At 53.1% G+C, this 15,567-nt stretch overlaps 1 protein-coding gene across 2 annotated transcripts in view; it reads left to right on the top strand.

Moving 5' to 3' along the window:
• Positions 1-707: 707 nt before the first annotated feature.
• CHST12 (carbohydrate sulfotransferase 12) overlaps positions 708-15,567 on the top strand; it is a 24,417-nt gene continuing 9,557 nt past the window's right edge. Inside the window, exon 1 of one of the 2 annotated variants that reach the window (XM_074314002.2) lies at positions 708-861. The gene's annotated coding sequence lies outside the window, so the exon portion shown is untranslated. Of the gene's footprint in view, positions 862-10,867; positions 10,930-15,567 lie in introns of those variants that run through there. The other variant, XM_074314003.2, reaches the window with a different exon arrangement.

Here is a 15,567-nt window from a genome sequence, read left to right as displayed (position 1 = left end):
ACTCCGGTGTCCCCAGGGCCCTGCAGGCAGGAACCCCTCGGTGAAGCCTGCCTTCCATCCCTAGGCAGTCCCCGCTGCCCACTGGGAGGACCCACGTAAAACATCACTGACTGAAAAAGTTCTGTGGACGCACAATGTGAATACACTTGCTGCCACTGAACTGTACGCTTACAAATGGTTCAGATGGTAACTTTGAAGTTATGTGCATTTTGCCACAATTTAAAAAAACCTCTGATACTAAGAGCAATGACCACCAGCGCCCCTTGCCACGCGCTTTACAGGCACCGTCTCAACTGGGCTCTCTAACTCCCTGCAAGGCGACGGACCCCGAAACAACCTCAGAAAGGTTCAGTTGCTTTCCAAGGTGGCACAGCGAGCCCCGGCTGCGGAGCAAGCCGTCGGAGCTCGCGAACGGGCGCGGTCGACAGCAGGCGCTGCCTAAGTGTGGGGTAGCTGGCCCGTACCTGCGCCAGCGCCGCGCGGGCCTCCGACCGCGAGGCAGCCTGCCTGTCAGCCGCGTGGGACGCTCCCGCTGGAGGCGGAGCCAACGCCAGGGCCCGCGGAACAGGATTGGCTTCTGGGAAAGGGGCGGGGCTCCCGGCGGCCGGGGGCGGGTCCACCTCGGGTCGTAAATACGGCGCCACATGGCACTGGCTGGGGAGGGACGGGCGGAGGTGCGGAGGGCGCAGGCGCGTTGAGGACGGGCACCCCTCGGCCTTCGTGGCCCCTCCGCCGGCCACGACTTCTCGCGAGAAGAGGACCGGGAGGCAGGGCTCCGGAGCCGGGGGCGGGGGCGGGGCCGGCGGAGGGGCGGCCTCTGAGGGTCCGCGGTCGCAAGGCGGCAGCGGCGGCGGCGGCTAGGTGAGGGGCGCGCGGGGTGAGGGGCGCGCGGGGTGAGGGGCGCGCGGGGTGAGGGGCGCGCGGGGTGAGGGGCGCGCGGGGTGAGGGCGCGCGGGGTGAGGGGCGCGCGGGGTGAGGGGCGCGCGGGGTGAGGGGCGCGCGGGGTGAGGGCGCGCGGGGTGGGGCGCGCGGGGTGAGGGGCGCGCGGGGTGGGGCGCCGGGGTGGAGGCGCCGCGGTGGAGGCGCGCGGTGTGGGGCGCGGCGGGCGGGGTGGGTCCCTGCTCCCTTAGACCGCCCGGCAGGTCTGGCGCGGCTGCTGTGTGACCTTGGCTCGGCTCCCACCCTCTCTGAGCCCCCGTCCTCGCCAGGATGAGGGAGACCCCGGACGGCGCACGGGGCGCCCGCCGCGATGCCCACCACCCTCGGGACGGGTCGCCGCCGCGGTGGGCTGGGCCCCGCCCGGTCTGTGTCACGCCGGCTCTGCTGAGGGACGGCAGCGGGTGGGGTGTCCCCTGGCACGCTTGTCGGTGGTGTCCTTCGGCCGCTCGGGAGTCTGGAAGGAAAATCAGTCATTGTTCTGAGCGACAGAGATGCCGCAGTGTTCACCAGTGTCCCTGCCTGGGGACCAGTGGGCTGGACGCGCCCGGCACAGGCTCCTCCACCCAGCTCCTTGCAGAGGGAGCCCCGGCCCTCCAGTTCGGTGGCTCACCCAGGCTGTGGTCATTTCCCTGTCGCCCCAACTTGGCTTCCCATCCTGCTGACCACAGACCAGTAACGGCAGAGCCAGCGGACACAGGCGGGTGGTGGCAGAGCATCACTCAAATGACTCTTTGCTCGGTTCTGCCTCTTGGGCGAGAGGAAGCCATGTATTAGTCCGAACAGTAGAACTTATATCTTGTAGTTGGGCTCCTGGCCACCAAGTCATCACTGACAGACCGTTGGCTCGAGCCGGGGTTCTGTCTGGCACGGAACACAACAGGCCGCAGTGTGCCCGTGATGGTTAAATTATTTATTTTATGCGACCCAGCGGACCCGGGGTGCAGGAGAGTGTGAATTGTAAGCAGGGCCGATGCAACTGCTTCTTGAAGGGTACTGTCCCCTAAAGTGTGGGTGCAGGCTGAGCGCCGCTGGGAAACAGCTCAGCGGGTCCTCACCTGCCCCCCGGCCAGACACAGGTTAGCCCTTCTCTGTGAACATCTGGTGTTGGGAATGTGAGTCAGGGCGGGTGCCTGGGTGAGAACGGAGCGAAAACAGGCACATTAGGAAATTGTTAAGTGGTAGGACTTCTGTGAGTTTACAGAGGGCCTGCGTGCAATTGCACGGGTGTGTAGTCCTGGTGCAGATTAGTTTACTGGACTTTGGGCTGATGTTTTTCTTTTGGGCTTTGTTTGGTGTGTTTTTTTTAAGGAGGGCACAGCTCACAGTGGCCCATGCGGGGATCGAACCAGCAACCTTGGTGTTATCAGCACCACACTCTAACCAACTGAGCTAATTGGCCGCCCCGGCCTGATATTTTCAGGCCAGCAGGACTCTTCACTGTGACTCAGTGAGCGCCTGGTTCATCAATTTAGCAAACAGTGAGCATCTAATCGTTTGCAAGAAGCCAGGTTGGGCTAGCTGCTGGTGGTGTGGTCACCTGGCTGTAATACAGTGTGACTGGTGAAGAAAGAGGGAGCAGCCAGGTTTATTTGCTTCTTGGTGTTGGAGAAGTTTTCCATGATGGAGACGATGTAGGAATTTGGCATCGCAGAGCGAATGAGGGGTGGGAGAATGTTTCCGGAGGAGGCAGCAAGACATGCAGGGACATGCAAGTGCATGGACGTCGCGGGCAGAGTCCTCGTATTAGTTCTGGGATGGAGTTTGAGGACTGGGGCAGAAGCTGAGGCTGGAAAGAGGTTTCTGCCTGGGAAGGGAAGGGCCTTGAATGCCGTGCTGGGGTGTTTGGACTTTTATCCATCTGCGAGGAGCAGTCCCGGTTTTGGGTGGGATGCGATAGAGCTGTGTTTCACTAGTGAGAACAAGGATGGAGCCAGGGTATGGGGAGATGGAGACAAACTGGGCACAGTCACATAGGGTGAGGAGCCAGGACAGTGGCCAAGAGAGTGGAGACGGGTGTCGGGTGGAAAGAAGCTGGAGAACGTCAGTGGCGCTCTGTGGGTTGCGGGAAAAGGGAGAGGAAAAAGGAACCGAGATTTCTTGCTGGGGTGACTGAAGCTGGTGGCTGCCGTGAGGAATGCTGGAGCAGGTCTGCCCTGGGAGGGGCAAAAACGCTTCTTTACACTGGTAGAATTTGCGGTGTTTGTGGGCCATCCTGGATGGGATGTGTTCTTGGAGAGAAAGTCCACGGACGCAATCCCAGGGAACGCTGGCATGGAAGGGACAGGTGGCAGAAGAGCAGCATGTCAGTTGGCTGACACTGGTCATGCAGTTTATTGTTGTTACCTCACATTCACCACGGGTGTGGGTGATTCTCTTTCCGAAAGGTCTGAAGGCTGAAGTGCCCTTCGTGGGAAAGAGACTTGTTATTGCGACTACGGAAACAAATGCAGCTAGTTATTCGTTTAAAAAAAATCTTCAGTTTCAATTTTTAAAATTGTTTCTCTTTCTTTTCAGAAAGTATTCATTAGTTTCATACCTACTTTGTAGGTTTCTGGCTACCGCCAGGGTTGGTGGTTCTCCAAACACTTGTCAGCAGATAGGCCTAATGATAACTGACACAGTAACTCAATACTTCCTGCAGTTAACCGAGGGGTGGGGAGTTTCTGTAACTGTTCAGAGAACCCGAAACAGCAGCACACCTGAATGGGGAGTGTGCCCTGCTCTAAGAAGACCGCGGGGTGAAGCTTCCCTCCACGCAGGAGAACGGAAGAGCCTTTGCAGAATGTGAGTAGCTAGCCCAAGAGAAAAGACCTAAAATAGTGACCTCAAGGGTCCCCGTGAGGAGGCCCAACTGCGTCACTTGCTACTGAAGTTCAGAAGTGATAACCCCCTCCCAAGGTCCAAAGCTTCCAAGTTCTTTTACTCTCCCAGCCCCCAAATAGGAACAGATACCCAGAGACTGGTGAAGAAACCCTCTGACTTGGAAGGTGGGGACCATAGCCCACACTTGGCAGTGGAGGATGTGCAGGAAGAAGGCTGAAAAAGCCACTGTCACCAGTGTGTATGTGGACATAAGAGAAAATAGCATGTGTCTGGCATGAGAACAGCATGCCCTCCGAAAAATTCAAAGAACCAGAACGAAATCTCTTGGATAGGAAAAACACAATGGCAGAAATAAGAAACCCAGTTTGTGGGTGAAAGATAAAGCTGGGGGACTTAGGAAGGTGAACGAAAAAGCGAAAAGATGGAAAATGAGAGAAAGAAGAAAATTAAGGGTCAGATCAGGAGGTTGACAGCTGCATAATAGGAGTTTTCAGTAAGAAAGAATGGGGTGAAATCATCCGCAAAATGGTGTAAGATAACTTCCTGGAAACCAAACTTTCTGTGTAGAAGGAGCACTGAGTAGCCAGCAGCGAGGATGAAATGTAGGTAAGCTCCACTCTCCTGCTCTGTCACCTGCCGGTTCGGATATATAGTGTGTGGGGAGCAAGTTAGGATAGAGAGGGGCGTCGACCTTCCGGCGGTGACTGGTGCGGGTTTAGGAAACACGGGGTTTACTTGGAAGTGCCTCTGAAGCTGCTGGTTCCAGAATTTGGATAATGGAGGGTTCAGATGGAGAGGGACACGTACACACCCACTCCGAGGCACGTTGTTGTGAAATTTCAGCTGGGTCAGAGAAGATTGCGTTAGCTTCTGGAGAAAGAATAAAAACAGCCACCAACAGCCCATCGCAGGATAAAGCAGAATAGCCCAGAGACCCGTCTGCAGCAACACTGGAAGCTGAAAGACAAGAGAGCATGGCTTTCGGGATTCTGAAGGAGAACATTTTCAATCATGAATCAGGCAAAGGAGGCTAGGATAAGGGTATTTTCAGACATGCTCCAAAAACTTGCCTCTGATGTCCTTTAAGGAAGTGACTGGCAGGCGTGCTCTCCCAAAATGAGATGGTGAATCTAGAAAGACAGCTAGAGAGACAGGGTTTTCCTCCAAAGAGAGGTGAAAAGAACCACTGGATGAGATGGAGCGGCTAGGATGTCAGCAGGGCACCAGGCATGGGCACCAGACATGTGACCTCCGCTGGCCAAAAGGCCCCTCGAAGAGATTTGGAGGGGAAGATGAAATTGACCAGCACCCGAAGCACGAGAAATCTGGAGAGGAAATTCAGGTAGTCAGCACAGTTGGGCTGGATTGGTGATAAGTCCATGGAGAGCAAAGCAAGTGAAAACCCAAGTTATTAGTTACAGGGAAAGTAAACGTGTGCGGGAAACAAAAAATAACGACGGAGTCCTACCAGGCTCAGCTGTGAATAGCTGTAGACGGTGATGACGATTTCTGCAAACATTGAACATTGCTCTGGTTGAAACGATGACATGCCTTCTGGAGAAGGTGTGGGATGAGAGGGCGTGGCTGTGTAATGGGGCCACAGCGGGACAGAGACTATGTGTCCCCTCCTGCCAGAGCCGGACGCCGGTAGAGGATGTCCAAACTGAACAGTCGGGCTGTCACTGCAGGTCCCTCGGAGGGAACACCAGAAGATTCAGCTGAAAAGAAGGAGGGAGAAAGATGGACGTGGGTAATGGGACCGAGGGCAAGAGGCTGCTGTGTTAGTCACGAACTCCCTCCTGAGACCGAGACCGAGTTAATCCTGTAACACAAATGTGTAACATGGATGGAAACAAAAACAGTCGCACCGAACTTCCGCCTCTAATGGAAGAAGGCCTCCCCTTGCCTGTTTGTGCACCGCCAGGGCGGTCAGCAGCCCCTTTGTGTGTCAGAGTTTACTTGTCCTTATTTCCTCTGTATTATTGTCATTGTTCCCTGTTTCCTGTGTCCTGGCCGTGGTCACATGTCAGAGATTTGGCTCTTTAGCTTTTTTTTTCTTTTAACTTGTTATAAAGGGATTTTTAAATACTTCCAAAAGTAGAGAGAAGAGTATTATGAGTCCTTCTTTACCTGTTACCCAGTTCCATGAATTATGAAATCAGGGCCAGTTGTGTTTCTCTGGGTTTTGTTAGCACACCACGTATGCCAGGCACTGTTCTCAGCCTCGAAGCTACAGCTGTGATAACCGGTCCCGTCTCCCTTCTAGACATTTGCACCCTAGTGCAGACAGACAGACAACGAGCCAATCCCGCGGTGACTGTGCAGTCCTGGAGGTGACACGGGGGCTGGCGAGGGCGGGCTGGGAGGCACAGGGAAGCCCCACTGATGCGGTGAGCTTGAGCAGAGACTGGCCGAAGCCGGGACTGAGCCGGTCCCCGATGGGAGTGCTCCAGGCGGTGGGAACATGGTTGGGGATGAACAGCAAGGCCGTTGTGGCTGGAGTGGGGCCAGTGAGGGGCAGTGGGAGAGATGAGGGCACAGGATCCCAGTCATAGAGGCTTGTCACAGGCCCAGTAAGGACTGGGGATGGGAAGCCACTTGGACTAATAAGCGGAGAGTTTTGAGCAGAGATGTGATGCAATCTGACTCTTTACAGGGTGACCACGGCTCCCGGGCTGGCAATGTTTATGGGCCTGAGAGCCAAAGCTGGGTGGCCTGGTGGGCAGCCACCGTCGGTAATGCAGGTGACGGCTGAAGGAAGCTCAGACCAGGCTGGGGTAGAGGTGGGGCAGTGGGGGCCGAGAGATTAGAGCCTGGTGTGCTTCTCAGGTCAGACCTCAAGCAGCTTCCTAACGAATCATGGTGAGGTTATTGTCATTATTTTCCGTTGAAATAATTTCTTTGAATTAACTTACGTCTAAGAAGTGAGTTATCATTTGGATTCGAGAGTCAGATCCCACGCATCAAATATTTGAATCTTGGGAGGAATATAGATTCCGTAGACCTGACCCGGTCTTCTAAGAGCGTGAAGTCTAGTTGGGAATATGGGTCCTGATGTGTGCACTGGCGTCCCACCTACGTATGAATCACGCCGGGGCCTGAGGGACCCATGTGACAGGTCAGCCGTCTGTGCTGCGGGCCCAGCTCTGGGGGGAAGTTGGATACTTCAAAGGCCACGTTTGGGCTCCATTTCCAGTCACGTCTTCTGGGACATACATCGCCCTGTCATTCTTGTCGATGTGACCATCTATGCTTGTTTCTATTGGGATATGCTGTCGGATTGAGTTTGCAGCATTAACTGAATACAACTGAAGTCATCTTGTAGGCCAATACACCGCAGTGCTGGTGGAACCAAGTGGAAATCTGCCCTACAGTGGGGTTTGAGTCCAGCACCAGAGCATCGTGCCAGGCTGGACGAGGTGGGCGCAGGGTCAGTGCCCACAGCACGAACAGAAAGTTTCCGAAGCTCTGTCGACTGCAGTGATGGGAACCACAGTGAATTCTCTGCCTGACGTAGTGTTTGCAGAGCTGGAAAAGAAGTCTGTAGTTTCTGGTCCTTTTGCAAGTAGCATAAATAAATAAAACTTGAAATACTCTTGGACTTCTTAACGCAGGTCATGTCACTTGTTTTAATGCTCGGAAGTTGGTTATTTGGACAAGAAGACATGCATTCTCTCAGAAATAAAGGTGATAAAAATCCGAGTGTCTAGTAAAAACCAAGCAATTCTGCGTTAACGAACGTGTACTGCTGAGGCTGGTTGCGAGCCGTGGTTGGGAAGGTGGCTCTGAGACCCGTGTCTGGGTTCGAATGCCAGCCCTGAACAGTTGTTAGCTGTGTAGGCTTCGGCAAGTTACCTGGCTGTTTTGTCCCAGTTTCATCACAATTAGTGTGAGGACTGAATAAATATGTGTAAGGCCTTACAGCAGCACTTTTGAAAGCTTGGTAGCTATTGTTGTTACATAGTATATGGTCTCCTTTGACTGACGGTAGCTGGCTGTTGGTCGAAAACATGAGAATACTAAAAATCGCATGTTATATTTAAATGATGCAAATATCTGAGGGCCTGATGGAAGGCTAGTGTAGAGAAAGTGCGCTCCCATTTTACAGCGTTAGCCCCTGCTCTCTCGTTCTCATAGTCCTGAGAGCTCTGGCCTCAGTGGTTCTGCTTTTGTAGATAAGGAATTGAAACTCGACTTAGAGCGATGGCCCAGGCCTGTCTGCAGAGACTGGAGCTGCCTCAGAATTCCTGGCCGCTTCCTCCCGAGCTGTAAATGCCTGTGTAGGCCTGCGGGGCTGGTGTTTTGTTCTGTGTTGTGGAAATGGTGCGAGCTCGCTCATGGCTTCATGTTGAAGAGAAAATTTTACCTTCTAGAGACTGACTCATAAGACTGCTGACGGTTTTTTCCCTTGAAATCAAATGTGTTGATGTATGATTTGCACACAGTAAAATGCACACATTTTAAGTGTGCAGCTCAATGAATACAGACAGATGTGCCCCCTGTGTAACTAGCACTGCAGTCCGTATCCTGGAACCTTCCCACCCCCGTTTCCTTCTGGCCCTTTGCAGTCTGTGAGTCCTGCCTCTGTTTTTGCCTTGTTAAGACTTCCTATCAGAGGAATCACGTGGTGTGTTCTCTTTTGCGTCTGGGTCTTCTGCTTGGCGTGACCCCTGGGCGATTCACCACGTTGTCGCGTGTACTGATCCGAGCAGCGTGCGCTCTCTTACCGCTGAGCGGCCTTCTGCCGAAGGAGAACATCCGCTCCCTTGCTGCTGCGCCTCTGGGGTGTCTGCAGGCGGTAGCTGTTCTGAAGGAAGCTGCAGTGAACATTCTCGTACGGGTCTTGTTGGTGCGGACACTTCCATTCATGGAGCCTGTCTTTGGTGTTGTGTCTAAAAGGCATCACCACAGCCAAGGCCATGTAGGTTTTCTCCTACGTGATCCTCTATGGTTTTGCATTTTGCACTTGGGTCTAGGATCCGTTCTGAGCTCATTGCTGTGAAGGGAGTAGGTCTGTCTGGACTCGTCCTGTAGCACGTGGATGTCGGTCGTCCAGCACCGTTTGCTGAGGAGACCGTCTCTGCTCCACGGTGTCGCCCGTGCTCCTTTGTCAAGGAGCAGGCGCCTGTGTTAGTGGGTCAGTCTCTGGGCTCTGGGCTCCGTCCCTTTGATCTGCTGTCTCCTCTGCCGCCAGCACCTGACTCGCCGTCCTGACTCCTGTAGCTGTGGCGAGTCCTGATGTCGTGGCGCCCGTCCTCCCACGTCGTCCTCCTCCTTCAGAATCGTGTTGGCCGTTCGGGCTCTCTTGCCTCGCCATATAAACTTAGGATAACGTGTGACCAGCTGTCTGGGCAGTCTGTGTCTCAGTCACGTTCACACATCAAATGAACCAGCACCTAGCGCTTGACCTTTCCTATGATAGCTGTCAGTTCTGCTATAAAAGTGTGGAAAATGCCCTGTGCAGGTCTTATTGTCGGTCTGGCCATGTGGCCCTCTTCCAGATCGGGATGACACACCTGAATGTGGGGGCTCAGCCCCCAGCTGGCTGCCGCAGGCCACCCTATCGTCCCCCTGATTTTTGCCCTCTGTTGGTGGGCAGGCTCCTCCAGACCGGCGGCCTCACGTGGGCAGCCAGCATGGGGCGCTTGCTTCCTGGGGCTGCCGAATCTGCTCCACCTCACACCCTGCCGTGTTGTGTGCTACAGAGATGGGTGACAGCCCCACCTTGCGAGCCACGGCACTTTGGTTCAAAGGGAACCTAATTCTTTTGTCAGTGGCCTCTATGAGGGCATTTGACAAAACCCTGGTAGGAAACTAGCCCCCAAAGAGGCAGCTTGTGAATGAGGCTCTGGCAGTCCTGCTGTGCCAGGCCGAAGGTAAACCATTTCTTCTGTGAAACCTCTGGCTCTGCTTCTCCAAATGTGCAGGGCGTCTTGTCGACTGCCTTTGAAGTAGTGGGAGATTTATGCCTGCAAATCATGCAAAGTCCCTGTATGAGGTCAGTGCTGTCCCCAACAGGCTTCACCGCAGTCAGGGGCGTGGCTTCAGTTCTCACCTGTGTCTTCTCACCTGGCTTCCCCCGCCCTGAGGCAGTGAAGTGCTGCCCACAGCCTCCCCTCTGCAAAGGAAGCCACGAGGGCTGTGCTCTCTGGTCGGCATCCTCTCCTCTCTTCTCTTTGCAGTTCTGAGACACTGAACTTGGGATCCACGCATGTTGTCAAGTACCCAGTCCTTCCCTTTCAAAGGACTGCTCTCACAGGCGTTGAGTACACTCGGCCTCTTGTTTCCACAACTGCTGTTTCTGCGGTGTGTTTGAGGTTAGAAATGACAACACAAGGGACCGCCCTTGTGCTTTGATGTTAAAACTGAACATGGCCTCAGCCTCACGCCAGTGCTGCCTCAGCTCAGTGCTTAGGTGCCCGCACCTTGATTTGGAAAATCCTGGGAGGGCTGCACCGATGCACAGGGACGTGGCAGGAGCTCCAGAGGGAGGCCAGGCTTCTGGGACAGTGCCCTGCGAGGAACCAGAGTCGGGGCTTTGGGCCCTGGGGGGGGGGACACCTGTCCTGTTTTCATGCGCTCCCACCCCCCAGCCTGGTACACATTTTCAGAACTTTAGCTGTGTCGTGCGCTGCAGGTCATCAGCCTGTGGCGCTTCCGCTCACAGTTGTGAGGTGAGTGGGGGCTTCAGCCCCCGGCCCACAGGTAGCCTCTGTTACAGTCTCTCCCATAGCAAGGCCTGTATTTATTTTTCAAACACACTGACCTGCATTTGGCTTTTGTTCAGCCCCTGTTGGGAATTCCTCCAAGTCTCCTGTTACAGCTCCAATTCATTTTTTCCCCAATTTTTTTTTTTTTTTTTACTGTAAAAACACATAACACAAAACCTACCATTTTGACCACATAAAAATGTCCAGTCGGTGGCATTAGGTGCACTCACACTGTGGTGGAGCCGGTACCACTGACCATCTGCAGGACGTTGGCATCTTCCTAAACTGACACTGTGTCCATATTAAACAGTAACCCCACCCCTCCCCCAGCCCCTGATGTCACCATCTACTTCCTGTTTCTGTGCATTTTACTCTCGGGACCACACAGGATGTGTCCTTTGTGTCTGGCTTGTTTCACTCAGCACGATGTCCTCAGGGTCCATCCATGTTGTAACAGGTCAGAATGTCTTTCCTTGTTAAGGTTGAATGATACTCTATTGTACGTACCTGCCCATTTTATTTATTTATTCTTCAGTGGACACTTGGGTGCTTCCAGGTGTTGGCGATTATGAACAGCACTGCTGTGAACATGGGGTGCAGGTATCTCTTTGAGACACCACTTCCTATTCTTTACGTTGGGCATAGACTCAGAAGTGGAATTGCTGGGTCACATGGTGATTGTATGTTTAATTATTTGAGGACCCTCCATACTGCTTTCCACAGCAGCTGCCACTTCACGTCCCGTTAACAGTGCACAGGGGTTCCAGTTTCTCCACGTCCTCACCAGTCCTTGTTCTCTTTTGTTACATGTATATAGGAATCACCGCAATAGTTGATGTGGTATCTCACTGCAGTTCTGATTGCATTTCCCTAGAGATCAGCCATGGTGAGCGAGCATCTTGTCATGTGCTTAGTGGCCACTTGTGTATCTTCTTGGGAGAAATGTCTGCTCCTGAATTCGGTTAATTTCTTTTTTCTTGTTGAATATTGTGAGTTCTTTCTGTTCTGGATGTTAATTCCTTATTAGATGTGATTTGCAGACATTTTCTCCCATTCTGTGGGAGCCTTTTCACAGTGTTGATAGTGTCTTTTGATGCACAAAAAAATTTTTATTTGCGTGAAATCCAATTTGTCAAATTTTTGTTGTTGTTGATGCCTTAATATTTTACTGTTGTGCGTCTTCTTTAAAAGGAAATTCTTTTTCAGATAGTAAGAAATAATAAATGCTTAACGTAAATAAAACAAATTTAAGTAAAGGCAACCATATATAAAGAAGTCAGTCAGATTCCCCCAAATGCCCACTATCCAGGGGTATTTACTGACACTCTTGGAGCTGGGCCCTCTCCCCGCGGTGTGGCGTCTGTGCTCAGCACATGACCAGTTTACACCCTGGTAACTTCCCGTGAAACTGCACAAGGGGGGCTGCACCAGTCACGCTGTGCACTCTGTCTACATGGTGTGAGTTACGAGTCTCATAATTAGTTAATTTAATCGCTGTTTTAAAAACCCCTGCGCTGATGAGGGAAGAGCTGCGGGAGGGCAGCACGTGACCTGTTGCTGGGCCTGGGCAAGGGAGTGATGGTGGGACCTGAACGTGGGCCCCGATTCCACACCTGAGCACTTGGGCATGCCCAGTCATACTAAGTAGGTCACCAAGTAAGAACAAAACCTTAGGCGTTAAATGTATTAAAGACCAAAAGATTATAATGTTTAGTGCTAATACACCAAATAAGGAAAACATTAGAGCAACTTTAATGGAGTTAAACATCTTGTTGAAAGAAGACGCTTTCTTTGAACTTGAGACGCTTGGGACAGTTGCAGAAATGTGCCGCGAGTCTGTTCTGCCCTCCCGGGCGCAGGGCGGAAGGGCTGGTTCCCGCTGGCTTCAGCGCTGAGGGAACCATCTGGCCACAGCTGCTGCCCTGTTAGCTGCTGTGTGCCTCGAGGACCAGTGCCTCTATGTCCTTTGGGTCACAGGAGCCAGGAAACCCTTGCCTGTTTGTGACTGACACAAACGTCATTGTCTGAACTTCCAAGGAGGCACCATCTTTCCAGGTCCTTCTGTTGACCAGATGGAAGTCTGAATGAGAAACTTGCACTCATTTATAATGACAGCAAACGATCCGCATTGCTGGAAGGGACAGGAGCGGTGGGGAGAAGGGTTAGCGGCACGAGTGAGTTTGGAAGGTGATGGGGGGTTCTCTGTGATTGTGGTGATGGTGGCCCGGTGCATCCAACGTCAACCTCAGCAAATTGTCCATTGGAAATCAGGGCAGCTTGTTGTGTCAGTGTTACGCCTCAATAAAGCTGTTTAGAAGAGGGAGCGCTCGTAACAGTCAGAAGGCTGCGGGAGTGTGTGGGGAGTCAGACTTGAATTCAGATGTCGACTGGACGTGTCTGAGCCTCAGTTTCCTCAGCTGTCCGTGGTGTGTGTGAGGGTGTGAAGAAGTGACATCGCTGTGTGAAATGCTCGTCTTACGCCTGGGCCACACTAGGAGCTCGTTAAACGGCAGCTGCTACTGCAAAGTATATGTGTTATCGACATATACCTTGGGGTTGTCCTCAAAATATTTGACCATGTCTTTTCCTTACAATTGAACTAAGTCTTACTGGACTATTAGTAAAGCGGGTCGGAGTCTTTAGGAAAGGTTGTGGGTGCTGGCATTTGTCAGTGAGCATCTGCTCCTTCTTGGCTGAAAAATCAGCCAAGGTACTTGGATTGTCAGGCCGGTCACTCACTCGTCTGGTTCTTAGCGTTTCTAACTGCATGGGTGACGGCACGGTCCTTGGTCTGTGGCACGTGCCTGTGTCCTCGGAGGTGATGCTGTGACTTACTCCGTCTTCACACCGCTCATTAGTCTTGATCTTAAAATTGGAAACCGATCTCTCAAATCGTTAGACATTTTAAGTTACTTTTTCCTTTTTTAAAAAAAATACGGTTTCACTTTCACCTCAAGAAACTGTGCACTAACATCCCAGAGAAGGGATGACCTTGAAAATGCCAACGACGTGGGTACTTATGATCTAATTTTAAAAATAAGCTTTAAATTGTGTGATTATAGCCATTAAAGAGGTATTAAAAGTGGTGCAGTGTTCCTTGTTCTTATTCCACTCACACCCACGACGCACACACTCAAAGGGAACCAGCGAAACTGCCAGCAGGAGTTGTGTAAGAAGAGACAAGCCGGATATTTCACCAGGATATTTCTTGGTTTCTGTAATGCAGTTATTACCTTTCTAATGTAGAACCGGTATATAGTGTGTGATGTAGTGTGGCCACGCAGCCGCCTACCCGTCTGTCCCCTCGTACCTGCCCCCAAAGGAAGGAGAGTCTGTGCGACGGATCCTTTCAGGGACTTTGCTAGACCTTCGTGTTTGCACCTTATGTCTCCCTGTTTGGACCCAGAAAGATGGCTGGTCAGCCAATGACGGGTCTGACTTTCCACGTGGAAAGCATCCTAAGACAGGCGCAGTCGAGTGGGGACCAACAGGAGAACCCACGGGGTTCATAGAGGTGGGCACAGCCCCCCATCTCCCCCAGGCTAAGGAGAGCCTCTGCCTGCGGCTGCATTCCTTCCCAAAACCTGCATGGGAAGAGATTCAATGGTGTGTTCTCCATCTATTCATGTGCATATAGGTTTTGTCCCTTGGGGATGTTGAGACTCATAGGTCCAGCTGCCTGCAGGCAAGGGTGATGGGCTTGAATCAGTTTCCTATTATGGTGCATAGACTTCACAGACCTTGAGATTGACAAGCTTTACCTCCTTTGCTTCCCCATCTGACTAACAAAAGCTGATGGGGGGTCCCTTGGTCTGCTTAAACTCTATTCATGGCTACGGTCTTTTCTTAACCCTGCGCGGCCCTCCTCGCTCCCCACAACTCTCGCGTGGGACGCGACAATGTAGAGTCCAGGCAAAGCGGTGTGTCACCAGCACGTGGCTGACTGTGCAGAGTGACCCCCGCCCAGGGGGTCATGGGAACAGGCACCACATGCGCTTCTTTTGTTCACCTCATCCCTTCTTGCTTTGTGTCCAGCCCCGAAGCGGCTCTGTCCCATACAGGTGATTCTTTTTGACCTACGTGGACCGCTTAACATTATTCCCATTTCAATGTCACGCTCTTGTTTTCAGCCCATCTGACCCACCTGTCGTTCATGTTTCTGAATCCAGATTCCAGTCTCGGTGGCGGGGTGGGTCAGATCCCGAGCTGGTGGCTTGGGGATTGGACTGTGTGGGGCAAAGGGCCTGGCAGAAGACACTGCTGAGTCCCACCCTGGCTGGGGGATCTCACAGGCGCTTTGGGCACTTCAACCCAGCAGGTGACCTCTTTTGATTACTATTTGCTCAGCTAATGTTTTCCATCCTGGGGGCGGGCAGGAAGTGCAATGTCAACTAACCCCACTTCCTACCACTCAGTCCATGCCAGTGATACGGGGTGGGTTTGGGGTGCAGGCTCAGCTCCCCACTAGACCCCACTGAGTCCACCCTGGCAGGGGAAGCAGAGCGCCCACCACCTGCGCCCATGGGCTGGGGTGGGAGGTCAGCTCCCCGCTCGGTTCCACAGGCACCTCTCATTGGGGCGGAGTGTCTGCCAGACGGAAGCCCACATGCCTGCTCTGCCTGCCAACGGCGCCTGGTGCCCGATGGGGGACAGGAGTGTGCTGCTTGTGTCCGTGGGGCAGGTGGAGGGTGGAACATTAGCTCCGCTCAGCCCTGCTGAAACTGGGTGTGGGTGATTTTCCGCTGGTGTTGGCCTAAGTAGAATGGGTGTTGCCAAGAAGATGTTTCTGTTGTTAGGTCACCGTGAAGTTAGGAACAGTTCCCAAGACCTCTCTCACTTCTGACGCCGACAGAGAGTGCGGGGGAGGGGCGTGTCCCCAAGACCTCCCTCCTGTTGGATCATTTGCTCAATGGGTTCAGAGCTCACTGAGCTGTCATACTCACAGCTGTGTTTATGACAGCAAAGGACTCAGATTACGTTCAGCCAAAGGCAGAGCCTCGTGAGACAGGGTCCAGGATGGTTCCCGTGGAGCTGGCAGGGATCCCCTCCCCGTGGAGGCGTGGACAGTGCTGACTCCTCCCAGCGTCCACGTGTG

Source organism: Rhinolophus sinicus, chromosome 5, assembly GCF_057876585.1.
Source record: "Rhinolophus sinicus isolate RSI-liver-muscle chromosome 5, RSI-T2T, whole genome shotgun sequence".
In the NCBI taxonomy this organism is placed as follows: Eukaryota; Metazoa; Chordata; class Mammalia; order Chiroptera; family Rhinolophidae; genus Rhinolophus; species Rhinolophus sinicus.
This window is presented reverse-complemented; position numbering and strand designations above follow the sequence as displayed.